The sequence below is a fragment of the Bradysia coprophila genome, unplaced genomic scaffold (genome assembly GCF_014529535.1).
Source record: "Bradysia coprophila strain Holo2 unplaced genomic scaffold, BU_Bcop_v1 contig_373, whole genome shotgun sequence".
NCBI classification, from domain to species: domain Eukaryota; kingdom Metazoa; phylum Arthropoda; class Insecta; order Diptera; family Sciaridae; genus Bradysia; species Bradysia coprophila.
This window is the reverse complement of record NW_023503632.1, coordinates 356160-371028: the sequence shown is the minus strand read 5'-3', so window position 1 is coordinate 371028 and position 14869 is coordinate 356160. Positions and strand designations below refer to the sequence as shown.

Genomic DNA, 14869 nt, shown 5'->3' with positions numbered 1-14869 from the left:
GATTACTTTCTATATACAATAATCTTGCACAGACTACGACCCACTGAATGCTACACAGAACATTAAATTATTTAGGTCGAATTTATCGAAGACAGCAACATTATTATATCGAAAAGTAACGGCTTCAACATTCTATAAAGTGACTTATATTATACATCGTCATTCGATAGCATTCCCGCTGTCGTCGGTCGTAGGAAATCGTAATGCTTAATAAATATATCAACCGCCGAACCAACGATGACAAAAAAAAATTGAACATTTTTTCTCAGTGATAATATCTTTCCCACTAATCCGATTTATTTAATATCAAGACTTTTTTGTGGCATGTTTTCTCTTACCAAATAAAATTCACTTAAAACTCGAACAAACATAATAGACAATGAATGATACATACATAAAAAAACTGTAGTATTTTCTGTTGTATTCTAGAATTCTATGCGATGATATAAATAAAAGCATTAAAAGTTTTTCCGTTATTTCACATTATACACACCGCGCACAAATGTTGTATATATGTACACAATGTCACCTACAGCATCTTTGGCTATAAGATCATTAAAATACCATAAGATATTGCTTACATAACAGTTGATTATTATCTTGGAAAAAAAAGACAAACTGAAAACGAGCATTACCGGTTTTCTCAGATATTAGAAGTTAGAAGTATGATTTGGTGTCAACATTGAGCACTAACATTTTGTCAGCATAATATTGCGTATGTTTGTATACAATCACTATGTCTCTGATGTGTTCAAGTACATAATATCTGAATGATAGGTCAGTTTTACGAACTTTACGTAATACTTCACTTGATCTATTGATTATAATGGCTGGTTTATCAATGGTTGTCGCACAGGGCCAATTTTTGGAAAATTGATTTGCTAAAATTAACCATAATTTACCGAAAATTTAACGAATTCATTTTTCGATGAATTCAATTAACATTCGGAAAATGGTGGTAAATACGGTAAATAAATTTAACAATTTGCCAATGATTGTTGCCTCATTTTTTTAAAATTGATTTACAGAATTTACCAAAATTACATTCTAAATTCAGGTTTTATTCTAAATGTCTTAATTCGGTTAATTCTCCCTATTTTTCTTGTTTGTCTCATTTCGCTATACTTTCGTTATGGAGAAATGGGAGAAGTACGAACAATATAGAAACAAGCCATTTGTAACACGACAAGAATAGAATGAGCTTGACTGTACCAAAATTTACCAAAAATTTACAGAATTTATGGTTCGCGTGATTTACCAAAATTTACCAGAATTTATCTAAGTTTACCAAAACATAAATTCGGTGAATCCTTGTAAGTTCTGATAAATTGTTTTCCTAAAAATAGGCCCTGTTGTCGCATTGTCCAAAATGCTGCAGGTTCTTTCATCGAAACAGACAAGATAATTTAGCGATTGATGTTGCACAATTTCCATTCAAATAATTTAAATCTCATCATTCATACATAAGGTGTCACTGAACCAAGGACTGAACGTTCCATATTCCATACTATAATTCAATTAAATTAAATTAGCGAAATAATTTATCTTCAATTAGCAGGCTTTCATACATTTTCATTCCACAAATTTATTGTCTTAGAATTTTTGATAAACGAATCATAGAGAGAGTAGAGCATGTATTATATCCACTACGTATTACACCTAACGTCAACATCATAACAAATTCAATTTTAGCTAGTGTGCTTTTCAAGTATAATACCCCAAGTTTATTCCTTTGATTTTATCCGAACGGTTGGTTGTTCGGATATATGTATACCAAAAGAGAAAAGTTTTTCGAAAATAACGAGAAATTAAATTTTATCCACCATTTGGTATGGCATTTTCTTCTTTTCAAAATTTTTTCAATAAAATCATTTTAAGGATCATTTATCCGAGAAAGAAAAAAAAACTTTTATTTTCTTTCACATTTCTCATAGAGAAATAGTTGTAAGTGAATTGTTATTTCTTGTGTGTTATGCAGTAAATTGATAAGCAAGCACTATAAGTCAGATTTTTTTTTTCTCCAGCGGATCAATATATTTGTGAAATATTTACTTTTATGATCGGCATTTTTATTTAGCCCTTTTGTTTACGAGCGGCGTTTTGTTCCGTTGTTGTTGCCGTTGTTGGTGTTACGTAAGAAATATGGGCAAAGGATTTCTTTTCATTCGGTTTTTACCTTGACTCATCATTTCGATTTCTAATAAATCGCTGAATTTACCTTCATTTATTCATCAGATTGTTTTTTTTGTGTTGATTTGTAAATTTGACGAAAAAAAATAATCAATTTTTTATTTCTTAATTTCAATTGTGCTGTGATGGTCGTATGGTTATTTTGAGTTATGAAAGTTTAATAGCAGACGCTTTGAAGCACGAATAAATCAAGAAAAAAAAACATTTTCAACCAATTAACGAATCAAACTCAGCTTTTGTGGAGGTTCTTGTACAAAGTACATTGTTGCACTATAAACCTCGGAACACATAATTGGTACAAATGATTCTAGGTTCCTTGATGTAGAAATGAGTGATTAAAAATTTGAAATTCACGTTTTTCTGATTTGATGCCTTTGCTCATATTGAAACGGTTCGTGATATTACACAACATATTTACAATTGAACAATGAACATATTCAACAGAGGAAATTCTAACAATTTGTTGTTACCTTTCACAGACGGCAAGCATATCAACAATTTACTATCGGATCTATTACTTCATTTGATCTAAGTATTTTCAAGAGATCGATTTCAAATCAGTTACCTCATTTTGTAACACTCTTTTTGCTATTATAAGACTGCACTAGTCAGAGCTTGTCGTTTATTCTGGAAGTCTTTATCAACAACAGGTGATAGTCGTCTAAACCAGTTTACAGAACTCGATTAAACAATTCTCAACCGAAACCGGTTTTTAAGAATCAGAAAACCTCCAATTCGTAGCTTCCCATTTTTTGCTATAAAAAGACCGACAGAATTGTAAGGCCAATTTCTTGTAAGGTCTTGTCGTAAGGCGGGTAAAGTGGGTTAATACCGAGGTTAACAAAAACACGCACCACACAGGAACCTATTTAATTTATTTTCTATTGATTTCATTGTACCTTTCATCAAATAGCACCGCATCAAAAAGAAATATAATCCGTGGATCTGAAAGTTGTTAACAAGATTTGAATTATGAAGCTTAATTTTGTGTGCTGTCTTACAAGTTACGCTCAAGTTAATTGATTATTGACAGGCTGTGCCGCACAGAAAATTATGAGTTTAAAAAATTCCTCCATGAAAAATGTATGGGTAGATGGTAGAGAGGTTGTGCAAATGATTTAAATACATCGCCTGTCATTGATATCTTTCATAATTATATCAGGGACGAATGCGCTGTAGTGGCTGAAGTATAGTTTCTGTGTTTTGATTCGACATGCAGTTCGCAATTCACTTGTCTATCTTCTTTCATGTAAAATTTTCTGTTTCCATGGGGCCTAACGGAGGTGCGGGAAAACGGTAAAAGTAGAAAAATATGTAGTTCAAAGGACATTATATTACATCTAGAGAGGGAAGCGTCAAAGAAAAAAAAATCGGTGCTTTGCTGACTCCTGCTGCAATAGTTACTGAACCTTCCTTCCCATTTTTTTTACTTTTTTTTAGTTTATTACGTATATCTGTGGAGGTAAATGCTGACATATGATGAACCATATCAAGTATTGACGAGTTTTATCAGGAAGTCAAGAAGTCTCAAAAAGCAGATCCGCTGTTGCACCAGGAGTCACGATGTTTTCCTGAAAGCTTCTCACGTAATATCTCTAGATGTAATAATTGTCGTAAATAGTTGTTGATGTAAAAGATATACCACTCTAGTGTTTCAACGTCTTTGACTTCATATTTTCCTACTTTTCCTCTTTTCCCATGCCTTCTACTGGACGCAAGATTTAACAAAAAACAGCACCTCAACTTCCCTAAAGAAATTTTTAGCATTTATTGAAATATCTCGAACGTCCAATGCCGGATGATAATTGTAAAATCAATCCGTAATCAAAATCGGAAACGGTTTTTTGTTCGAACGGGCAAAAATTTATGATTTCTCAAAAAATGGAAGAATTTTAGAAAACACAGAAAATTGATAATAATGGTCGGACCGACAACGTCGGTATATTATTAGTACAACATAAACCGTAAACTGGAAATGGTAGATGTCATGTTTTTAATTGCGTGCAATTATATCGGGTCTAATTAATCGAAGCAATGCATCGAATCAATTACCGATAATACTCTTGCTGTGCGTTTTTTTCTTCGTCTTCTTCCGACCGATGTAGAGTGGTCGAAATAACAATTACATAAAGTTGGTGTCTATTGAAAATGAATGTTTCTTGTTGAATGTACTTTCGTGCATGTTACCTGAAAAAATAGGCGTGCACGTGCGTACGCCAGCACAGTCAAATTTGTACGGCATGAAGGCAATAATTCAAAAAAAATATAAACGAAATGAACACAACAAAAAATTCAATTAGTTTTATCAAATTAGCTAATAGTCAATAGACAACGAAAAAAAAACATTTTTTTTTCTCTTCAGCAAGTTAAGCGAACAAAAGTCTTCGAAACATTGAACCCGAATCGTTCTATCTGCACGAGCATAACGAATAAATTGAAGAAACGTATACTTATTATAACATTATTATCGGACTAGTTTCTCCCACAAGTCATGCTATCGTAGTCAAGACAATATCCACCAGCGATGATATGCACTCTTTTTGCGTTTGTTTCTTCTGAAACTTTGATTTCAATATATTATATCAAAGACTCGGTACTTCTTCTTCATCCAATACTGTAATGGTTAGATAATAATTAGTGTTTTGCCTTATTTCTCCGTTCTTTTATTCTCTGGTTCAACAATGTTTATTCGCGTATTCGCTTTAAAATGATATTATTATTGTTGTCGGTTTGACCGCTTTATTAAAAAAAAAAATTGTTCAAAGAAAAAAAGAATAAATCTTGCATGCGCCGAGAGCATTCCACATGTAATAAGCGATCATTTAATGTTATAAAAAAATGGGTCAACAGCAATTTCATTTGAATTTCAATGATAATTTCATGGTACCATGTTAACCATTAGTCGAGAGCATAATTTCATACAGAATTCTTTGGTGAAACTGGTAAACAAGATCAGACGTTTTTTTTTTTTGCTATTCTGCTGTTGTTGTTACAATCATTAAAACTAATATTACGTGTAATCGACTGAGCCCAATATGAATCACACATTATTGAACGATTACCATATTATATCTCCATCAGCCGTTGTTGTCTAAGAGTTATTTTAAAACAGAAAAACATGATTTCTCGTTTTCTTGCGGTTTTCATGAACTCTTTACCCATTTTTTTTTTTTTGCTTCTACTCTACCTCTATTCTACACTCTTAAATTAATAATGAAAACAAGTTGACAGTAAGTGGCCAGGTGATTGAACATTTTTTCAATTAATTTATCCTCTCATCGAATGGTAAAAAATGGTAAAGCACTGTTCGTTAGTAGCGTTAGTTATTTTGTAATTATCCATCTCGTCTCGGCATATATGGTCTACTACACTCCTGTTTCAGATCTCTTTTAGATCGCGTAGAGTTATAATAACTCAGTCGCATTCTGATATTGAATGAAAATGATAGATTCGCTTGAGGCGACACTATGCCATTTGCATAGTCTCATAATTATTTTAATTGATGAATAAAAATTCAATTGAATTTCAAACAAGAAGTCGATTGCCTTCGTCAAGACAATTAACACATTTTAGCTATTTAATGGGTTCTCGCACCAAAGCGTCCAAAACAAATCCGGCTACGATTTCTTTGTTTTTTCTTTTTTGAGAATGAGTTCGTGCTTATAGTCACACTTTGACGGGCTTTGTATGTAAACAATAGACAAATTCAACGTGAAAACTCACGAAGGCTACGGAAGTTACACCAGTTGCACATTCTACAAATACGTACTGTACTTTCGATTGTTACTAAACATGATAAAATCCATTTTGCCAACAAATAGGGATGTTTGTCGTATTTACAACTAAAAATGGACTTTAGCAAGTGTCGGAGCCGCGGTTTTGATGGTATCAGACAATACAAAAAACGTCTTACGAAAATCTGTTGATTTGTTTATCAGGTTCTTATCAAACCGTTTTTCTCGTTTTTTCCGGACGTTGCGCGCAATGGGACATACAAAGACAGAATGAATATAATTAGAAAACCTAAAGAATCTTACAGATTTGAGCACTGCGTAGGTTCTCTTCATATAACAATATGCATCCAAAAATGACGAAGAAATTGCTTCAAACATTAGGCGATTTTTTTAACAAAAGAAGTAATAGATTGAATATTTACATCACCACACGCTTGCCGCTTGCCGCAAATGTACCGCTGTGCTGTTAAATATTTCCGGAATTAGTGTTAGACTAACGACTTTAATCAGTTAAATTAATCACTTTGTCCATTACTTCAATATTAGACTGCATGATTTCAGTTAATTCCTGACCACTGATTCCTGCATACTCTCACATTTCGTTTGACTTATTACTTTCTGGGGCGATTAATTGTAAATATTAGTCGACCTTTTTTTTGAAAAAGCAATTAAGCGTAATCGTCTAACATCGAAAATTTATTGCCACACAATTTTAACAATCATAAAAACGTTATCCTTTTATTGTGTGCCACTGAATAAATATTGAAAATCAGTTTTGACAACATAAAGAGAGAACGCCAAACAATCGTACCATAATTAATAGCTATTGATGTCTTACATTCATTTATATATTGTCTAACTGTAGCTCCATTTAATTTATCCATACAGAAAATAAAAAATAATACAAAAAATCGCTGCGGCTATCACAGTAGGAGTCGTCGGTATATACTTTTTGTTTCTTGTAGTTTTGTTTTATCTACACACCATAAATACTACTCTGAATAGATAACCGTGATTTTAAGACTTAAGAATTCGGTAAACAGAAACAACATTCGTTAATAGAGTCTATGCTGATGAGTTTTCATCATGCGAAACACCGTAAACTACCTATTTCAGTTCGTTTACATTTCAATACTTTTCAATTACCGTAACTTACCGAACGAAATGTCCTGATTAAAATTAAACTCTCTCTATACTGCTGTACATAGAGCAGCCCTATACACCATATAACAAAAAAAAATCAATCAAACACCTAGATATACAACTGATTTGTTTTTTCTTCTTCTTTCAATTGACCTAAAAATCCGGCTTTTATGCTCATCTTAAAGGCGAAAGAAAAATGAGCACAACAAAAAACAGAACAATCTAAGTGGTATAATGTTTTATCACACAAAAAAGAAAAACCTTACGTCATAATATACGTGTACCGAATCTATATAGGAGGAATTACGTAACACATCAAGGCTGTTTTGGTTATGATTATAGAATTATGTTCCGTCTATATCGTCTATATATAAAGCTTTTAATGGTGCCGCACATGCATAAATTCTCTGCAATTATATTGTAATCGCTGGTGAACTTAACATTTCATTTCGTTTGGGATATAGGAATACTGTTCGGGAAGATGACTGATTGATATGAGAGTGTACACACAACTCAAGAAAATATCTGAATCCTCGCTAAAGCTTTTACTAATGAATTTTTAAGGTTTGTCGCAATTAATTCAACTTACAAATTTGGTTGCGTTTTTGTTAATTTTGGCAATCACAATCACATTTCAATCTCTGGAGTTTTTTTTCATTTGAAATTAAATAGTGTGGCTCTTGGAATATGCACACGCTATAATTATGGTGCATATTAAACAATGTGTTCGTACTCGTTAAATTTTCTGTAAATTTAAAAAAAAGTGAGTCAAGTTTAGGCTTTCTCAAAGTCTTTCATAATTTTATGGATTTCAGTATAAATAGCTCTTCAAATTTGCTTTAAAAAATTCTGCTTCTTAAATTCGAATGTTTTAAAAATCCTTTTTATATTTAATAGAAAGCTTGTGCAAACGACGTATTTTTAAGTAAACTTATAATCTGAATCTATTATAACCACTTATAAAGTGAAAGTTATAAGCTCAAAGATTATAAGTCGTACATTACAATGGTGGATCATGAAGTGCAATTAAACTTTAGGAACCAACCTTCAATGACCTCAATATTTCAAAAATGAAGAAAATAGCCCACAAAAACTAGCAAAATCCATCAAAACCTTGAAGTTCTTGTGCTGAGACGAGGTAGCAATGATCAACGAGGGAAAATATTTTTCTCAATTCTTTTAGCCTTAGGAATAAGCTGGCAGACCAAACTTTTTTCTTATCTCTTCATCCTGAGGAGCTGCAACTGACGACAGAGTCAGGACCGTCATTTTTCGATGGTATTTCCTGGATCTTTTACATGAACTGTGTTTCTGAGGTCGAGTTAGGAATCAAAATGTAAAATTTGTTCCTCCTCCGTCGCTTCTAACTCTTCTCAACCCAAGAACTTCAAGAATTAGATCGTTATTTCACGTTTTTGTGCATTGTCGTATAGGTTGGTTCCTAAAACTTAATTGCTCTACATGATCCACCATCCTACCATCTCTATAACTTTCGACTTTCATACTTTTGGCCTATAAACTGGCAACTTTTACCACCTAGGTTGACTTTTAACCATCTGACTTATTACTGATAAATTCGGATTTATTGGTTTACTTATACATCATTTGCGTAAACTCTCTAATAGAATTCAGTTTTTACAAATGTTGACCCGCTTGCTGATGACATACAGTTTGTTTAATATTTACATAAAATATTTAGTTTTTCTACGTAATCTTTGTATTTGTACGGAAGTTTCTATTTTTAAAATCCGTTTTGCATTCATTTTGATAAGTCATTTATCAATATTACTGCTGACATAGGCTTTTTTTGTCCAAATAAGCAATTAGAACTTCGACAACAATAAATGTTCTAGCCTAATTATGGCAAAGTAAATCAGTTAGCTCGTTTTTCTTTATGATATCAGTCTTACAGACAGAGGCAGTGAAATTTCAGCATGAATTTGCTTCAGCTGTTTTTCAGCTGATCCACAAAAACAATCAAAACGGTTTAGTTTATACGGTGGTACCACTATCACGCACTTGCTTGTAGCAGCTTTGACCGTACAAACAAGTATAAACAGTTTTGATTGTGGATCAGCTGAAAATCAACTGAAGCAAATTCATACTGAAATTTCACTACCTCTGTATAGAAATAAATTAAAAATGGTCAGGCAATTTTACTCAATTTAAGGATCATTGAAGTAATTTTCAATTTTATTTACAAAAATAACCGAGATGATTATATCACTCCAGCTCATTGAAGTAATTAATTTATCTAACGACTGTTGATGTCAATAAGAGACGCTCCCATTAATGCTGTAACTAAAATTTGGAAAATGACATCATGATGGACATCATGGTCTTCAATGAATAAGAAAAAGCGAAAGTTTAATTTCAGTCAGAATTAAATGCAAATTTTTTGTTTTTTTATTTCCAATTTATTAATTTTTCAGTTATAATGTGTGACCATAAAATTTATTACATAATTACTACGTCTCAAGAGACTTAATAAGAGTTTGGGTTTATCGTTTTATGTAAGATTTATAGTTGCTGTGAATGCACGAACACTGAATCCTTAAGTTACTATCGTCCTCCATAGTCAATTACTTTGCAGAGACTTCAGATGGAAAACGTATTTATCAATTTAAAACTACTTCCTTTTCCTGCGATTGATTGATAATTTCTTCAATAGAAAAAAAATTGAAAAGAAAAAACCGAACCACAGATCTTAAGCTTTACCAATAAAATGTTGAGCAACGCCGTTACATTTTTTAAATTTAATTGAATCGTTCGGTGTACACATCATGTATCTTTTACTCTCTCGAAATCTGTTATCCAACATGAACAGACGTGCGACGTGCAAGAAACTTTATGGAATTACATATATTTCTGAGGCGAAGGTACACTAGCAGTGATTTTTGTTGCAAAAAAAGCTAATTTCCGACAATAAATCGATTTTCACTTGCATTCTCAATCTTGTAATTTTCCTTTCAGAATTGGTTTAGATAACTTTGTGTGTACAGTGTGTCTATACTGGTATATACTGTCTATATATGTTTATCCTATGTATACATGAATTCTGTACATTAGTGGAGTACCTAACGTTGTTTTCTCCGACTAAAAGAATTTTCATTGATAATTTCTTCCTGTTTCAAGTCGTTTATCGGATGTTATAAACCTTGTTCGACCGAGTTATTTCGTAGATGTTATTTGTTTACCAAGTGCAGAAAATAGTAAATTCCATCAAGTGCAAAAGTTTGCGGCCTGAGCGAAGCGATAGTCCTAATTCACTCGAGCTGGCATTTCCTATTTCTCACCGAGGTGAACACATAATTTTTCATCCGTGCATGGCGGGAATAGCCGTTTTTATCCACGAAACCAACACATCAATTTTAGAAACAAGAGTTGAGAAAATAATAATTTTCCCACCTGAATTGTCATCAGAGAGAGCGTAAACAAAACGCCATCTTCTCACCCCTATTTCAGTGGAGAAAATAAGGTTATTCACGCCGCATGGATGAAAAGTATAAAATCTGACAAAAATTGCTTTGAAAAATTTGGTGCACGTCCATGGGTTGTTCATTTCAAAACAACAAATATCGGTTATGATTTTAGCTTACGTATGTAAACTGATATCAGCCATTTAAGTACGAAATTTTCTTCGATATTTCCGTAAAACATTTTTGTTTTAACGATTTTTATGTGCGACTGTTACGGATTGTGATATTGAACTATTCTCTGCTTTCGTACAAAAATCAATACATTGATTTACCAGTGTCAGTTGTTGCACAAGCGAGTGCAAACGCATCTGCGTAGACTTTCCCCTTTAATTTGCTTCCGTTTTAAAGCCAATGATTAAATTGGTTTCCTTAAATTTGATTGTCCTAATCAAATCTGATGACGCGAAATATGTATCCCCCACCACCACCTTTGGCTACCGAAATTTGCGTCACACGACAAGGATTTCTATATGCTAAAGAATGTGAAGAATATTTTACAAAATGTCACCAAGTCGATAACCACCTTGAAATGCGTCCATTGACTTGAAACGTTTTGCATATTAACTCAATGAATAACAATAACGTAAATTTACATAAAATCGCTTTAACATAACGGTGCTATTCAAATTTAATATTTGATAACCATATTAGTGGCATCAAAACACTTTTTTGGAGTTATGTGTCTTCGCAAAATTATTGATGAAAAAGTCGATGATCGGATCTTCGATTTTTCGTGTGCAGCTCTTTACGTAACATACAAGTTTTACCGACGTTTTGGTTCTTTCTATCTACCTTTACGTTAAAACAGCAGATAGGTTGTAACATAATGACAACATAATTAAGAGGAAAACATTACAGAGATAGTGGAGGAAGTTTAGTAAAGAATTTTAAATTTTTCTGCCTTCTAATACTGTTGACAGCAATAGTCGGTTTAACAAGGGATGCTGCAAAAGTAGGTCATTGCATTAGGTAACAATTTTGTATAAAAAGCAAAGTCACAAGCACCCAAAAAAAGTTCTTCGTTTCAATCGCCCAAAAACACGATAAGACCAATGGTTTACTTATCCGTGCACTATGTACATTTAAAACGTACAGTAAATGTCAGACAGGCAATGACGTTTAAATGTTTATTTAAGAATAAATGCAACTTAATTGATGATTCATAATGATTCAATCATATCTCATCATCTGCTTTTATTGTTTTTGACGAGAAAACAAGCAAAAATAAAAACAATAAAAAGTTTGCAGTGGATTTGAGCCCGGTTCAAGAGTGGGGTATCGTTAGAAAGGTATGACCTCTGACTATAAGATAAAAATTAACTTCGATCAAAATATGTCCACTCACCGAACTTCTGTGACAAAACGATTTCAGAGGGGTGTATGAAATTTCATGAAATGAAAAATTTTGTATGCGGAAGGAGCTGGTCCGATTTTACTGAATGCTGTTCTGAGCTCCCAAAAGGTCCCTGAATCGATACCCTTTCTTAGCTTTTGGGAGCATTTCGGAAAAACTTCTTTTTTGTTGAGGAGGGGTGTGCGCTAACTGTATTTTCGAAAGTAAAGTTTTCATATTCGAGCCGAAGGCATGGTATACAACTATACTTGTCGAAAAACAGTCACTAAGCAAGGTGCTCAAAAACATACGATTGAGTTTGCCGAGTCTCCCAATGAAGTGCATAGCAGAAACCAATGCATTCTGGTTTACTAGAGTGGATATCCACATAGGACCGAAAATAGTCAACATGTAATGGTTACCATTACTAATGAATCATTTTCGCTGAGAGCAAATTGCTATGTAATGGTCAACTTTCGCTACGTGCAGGTAGTAAAGAATAAATTGGTAGCTAGGAGAGACGTCCAAATTCTAAAGACTGTGACTGATGAATGGAGAGACCAAGCATACTTGTAATTTAAAAGAAAAATTGAAATTGCTACTTTCAAGTCAATTCATTGTCACAATCAGTTTTTTGAACGAAACTAATGTAAAATTATGTGACCGGTTTTCAGCCCATCCTTTCTGCGTGCCAACAACCTTGACTATTTATAATAAAAATTGCTGATGTGTTCTGAGCCTCTCAATAATGAACCAATTCATTAACACATTTTTTATATCCGAAAATAAGCGAAAGCGTTACCTTCTGGTTAAAACAATTCATTTCAGTTAATATACAGTACACAGTACACAAGTCTGCATAGGCAGCATAGGCATCATATACCATTATTTATGGGAATATTGAACATGGTGTACATTATAGCGTAGCAACATAACGCTTCATACACACAAACACAGAGTTTATAATGTACCAGCAATTAACTTAATTAAGATTTTCCATGTTTAATGATCGTATGTTTTGGTATAGTTTATTAGAAAATAACTGCAAAAATTTGCATAATTAAACAGAAACATGTTTGAACTCAATACACCATATCAATTTAATATTATTTTGATTATTAATAATGTTTCGGTAGCATTAACCGAAAGAGTTTTGCTAATATTCGATAGCTTTCAAAGCATTAGCATAATACAATTTCTAACATAATTTGACACCACAAACGCTGCACAACATTACCCCAAATTTCAAGAGATCTGCAGTTTTATCAATGTTTTTTAAGTGTTAAATTTATGCGAAAAAATTTGTTTCTTGGCATTATTCAACAGCCATTGCATCATCGTCTATAGAAATTCAAAGTTGTTAGCCTGTCTTCGTTTATAAATATCATCTTAGACACATAGCCATCGGACTCAAAAGGTATGATGATGAATAATCTTTGAATTATTGACGAGTCAGCACATTTTTTGTTGATGTGCACATCGATATTCGGTGTATCTCTATTATGTATATCGGGTCTGTGTTTACTTATTCAATTCGTACACACCTTAAGACTTACCACAATTGCTTATATTTCAATGAGCTTCTGATGTGACTGAAATTTCCTTTTTTTGTTCACTTTTCAATTAGTGAATTGGTTTGCTAATGTTGAAACTATGTTTTGTCATTCATCAAAGATCATTGATGTTATTGATGCAAACATTCATCATTAGGTTAATGTAAATTTGGTGTCATTGTTACAATATGATGAAATGGGATGAGGTATTTGAGTGTATGATCTGTTGGTACTCTGTCTTAAGTGAACCTGCAACCCCACTACTTAAGAAACATCTTAAAGCCAAGCTCTTAAAACAGACTGTAAGTAATAATAGATTTGATGTGACAAGGCTGGACAAGAAGTCGGTCTCAGTTTTAATCTTTTTTGTTCAGTTGTTCATATATTCTGCCTTCCACGCTATTACCTATAACCAAAAGTCTCGGTTTGAATTTCTCTTATTTAATGCTTGGATGGGTGAGGTTTTTTTTTGCTTTAACCAATCAATTTTGTTTAATCTCATGTCAGGTTTAATGAGATAAACATAAAATTTTACGGCTTGGTCAGTTTTTCGACATTAGTACATTCCATTCAGATCATAATTTGTGTTCAATGATTTCAATTGTGATGTCAATACATCTTTCCTTTGTATATGATCTGGGATCTTCGGGTTCGGACGTTGGGTAGTCCGTTTTTTGTGAAAATATTTTCAAATACTTCTGATATTTTTTCGTATTTTTCCAAATTTTCCTAAATTTATCAGAATTTGTACAAATTTTCGTAAGTTTTTCTGAATTTACCTAAATTTCTTCTTCGAATTTTCCTAAATTTTTCCGAACTTTCCTAAAATTTTCCCAAATTTTTCAGAATTTTAAAATATTTGAGGAAATGTAGGAAAATGTGGATAGGTTCGAGAAAATATGGCAAAACGTTCTCTCAAAATAGGTCCCTGCTCTTGCTCTTCACACAACAGCGTTCGTATCGAATTTCTCTTTTTCCAGTTGTTATTGGTCTTTGACAATAGAACTACAGTAACTCCACTTCTCATCCTCTTAAACAATTAGAAACGGCAATCCCATTGCCGTGTTGGTCATTATTTACTTCTGCTTCTGTTGCTGATCGCCTAGTGTGATATGATAAAAAATCTTGTATCCATTTCAACACTCGTTCTACGATATAAGACCACATGAGGCGTAGGTCATCGATTAACCTTCTCGGAAAAGGTTAGCTTGTCTCGGAAGTTTCAAGCTGTCTTAAAGATTTTAAAAATATTTTTTCTACAAGCAACAACTTCAATTTTTCCTGTATCGCTTCAATCAATTAACGTGAGACGTAATCCATTCTGCGATCAAATCAACGTATTTCTGAAGCATTTTTTTGTTGTTAAACCATTCGTTGTCATCTTGTTCGTGTTCAAAAAAAAATTCAGTTAGCTCTTCTTCGGTGTAGGTGCTTATG

General features: G+C 32.9%; 2 protein-coding genes across 4 annotated transcripts in view; one reads left to right on the top strand and one right to left on the bottom strand.

The window, feature by feature from the left end:
* Positions 1 to 14869, top strand: part of LOC119082062 (rab3 GTPase-activating protein catalytic subunit) — a 47228-nt gene that overhangs the window by 14223 nt on the left and 18136 nt on the right. The gene's annotated exons all lie outside the window — the stretch shown is intronic.
* Positions 1 to 14869, bottom strand: part of LOC119082063 (leucine-rich repeat and fibronectin type-III domain-containing protein 3) — a 32884-nt gene that overhangs the window by 7226 nt on the left and 10789 nt on the right. The window lies entirely within an intron of this gene.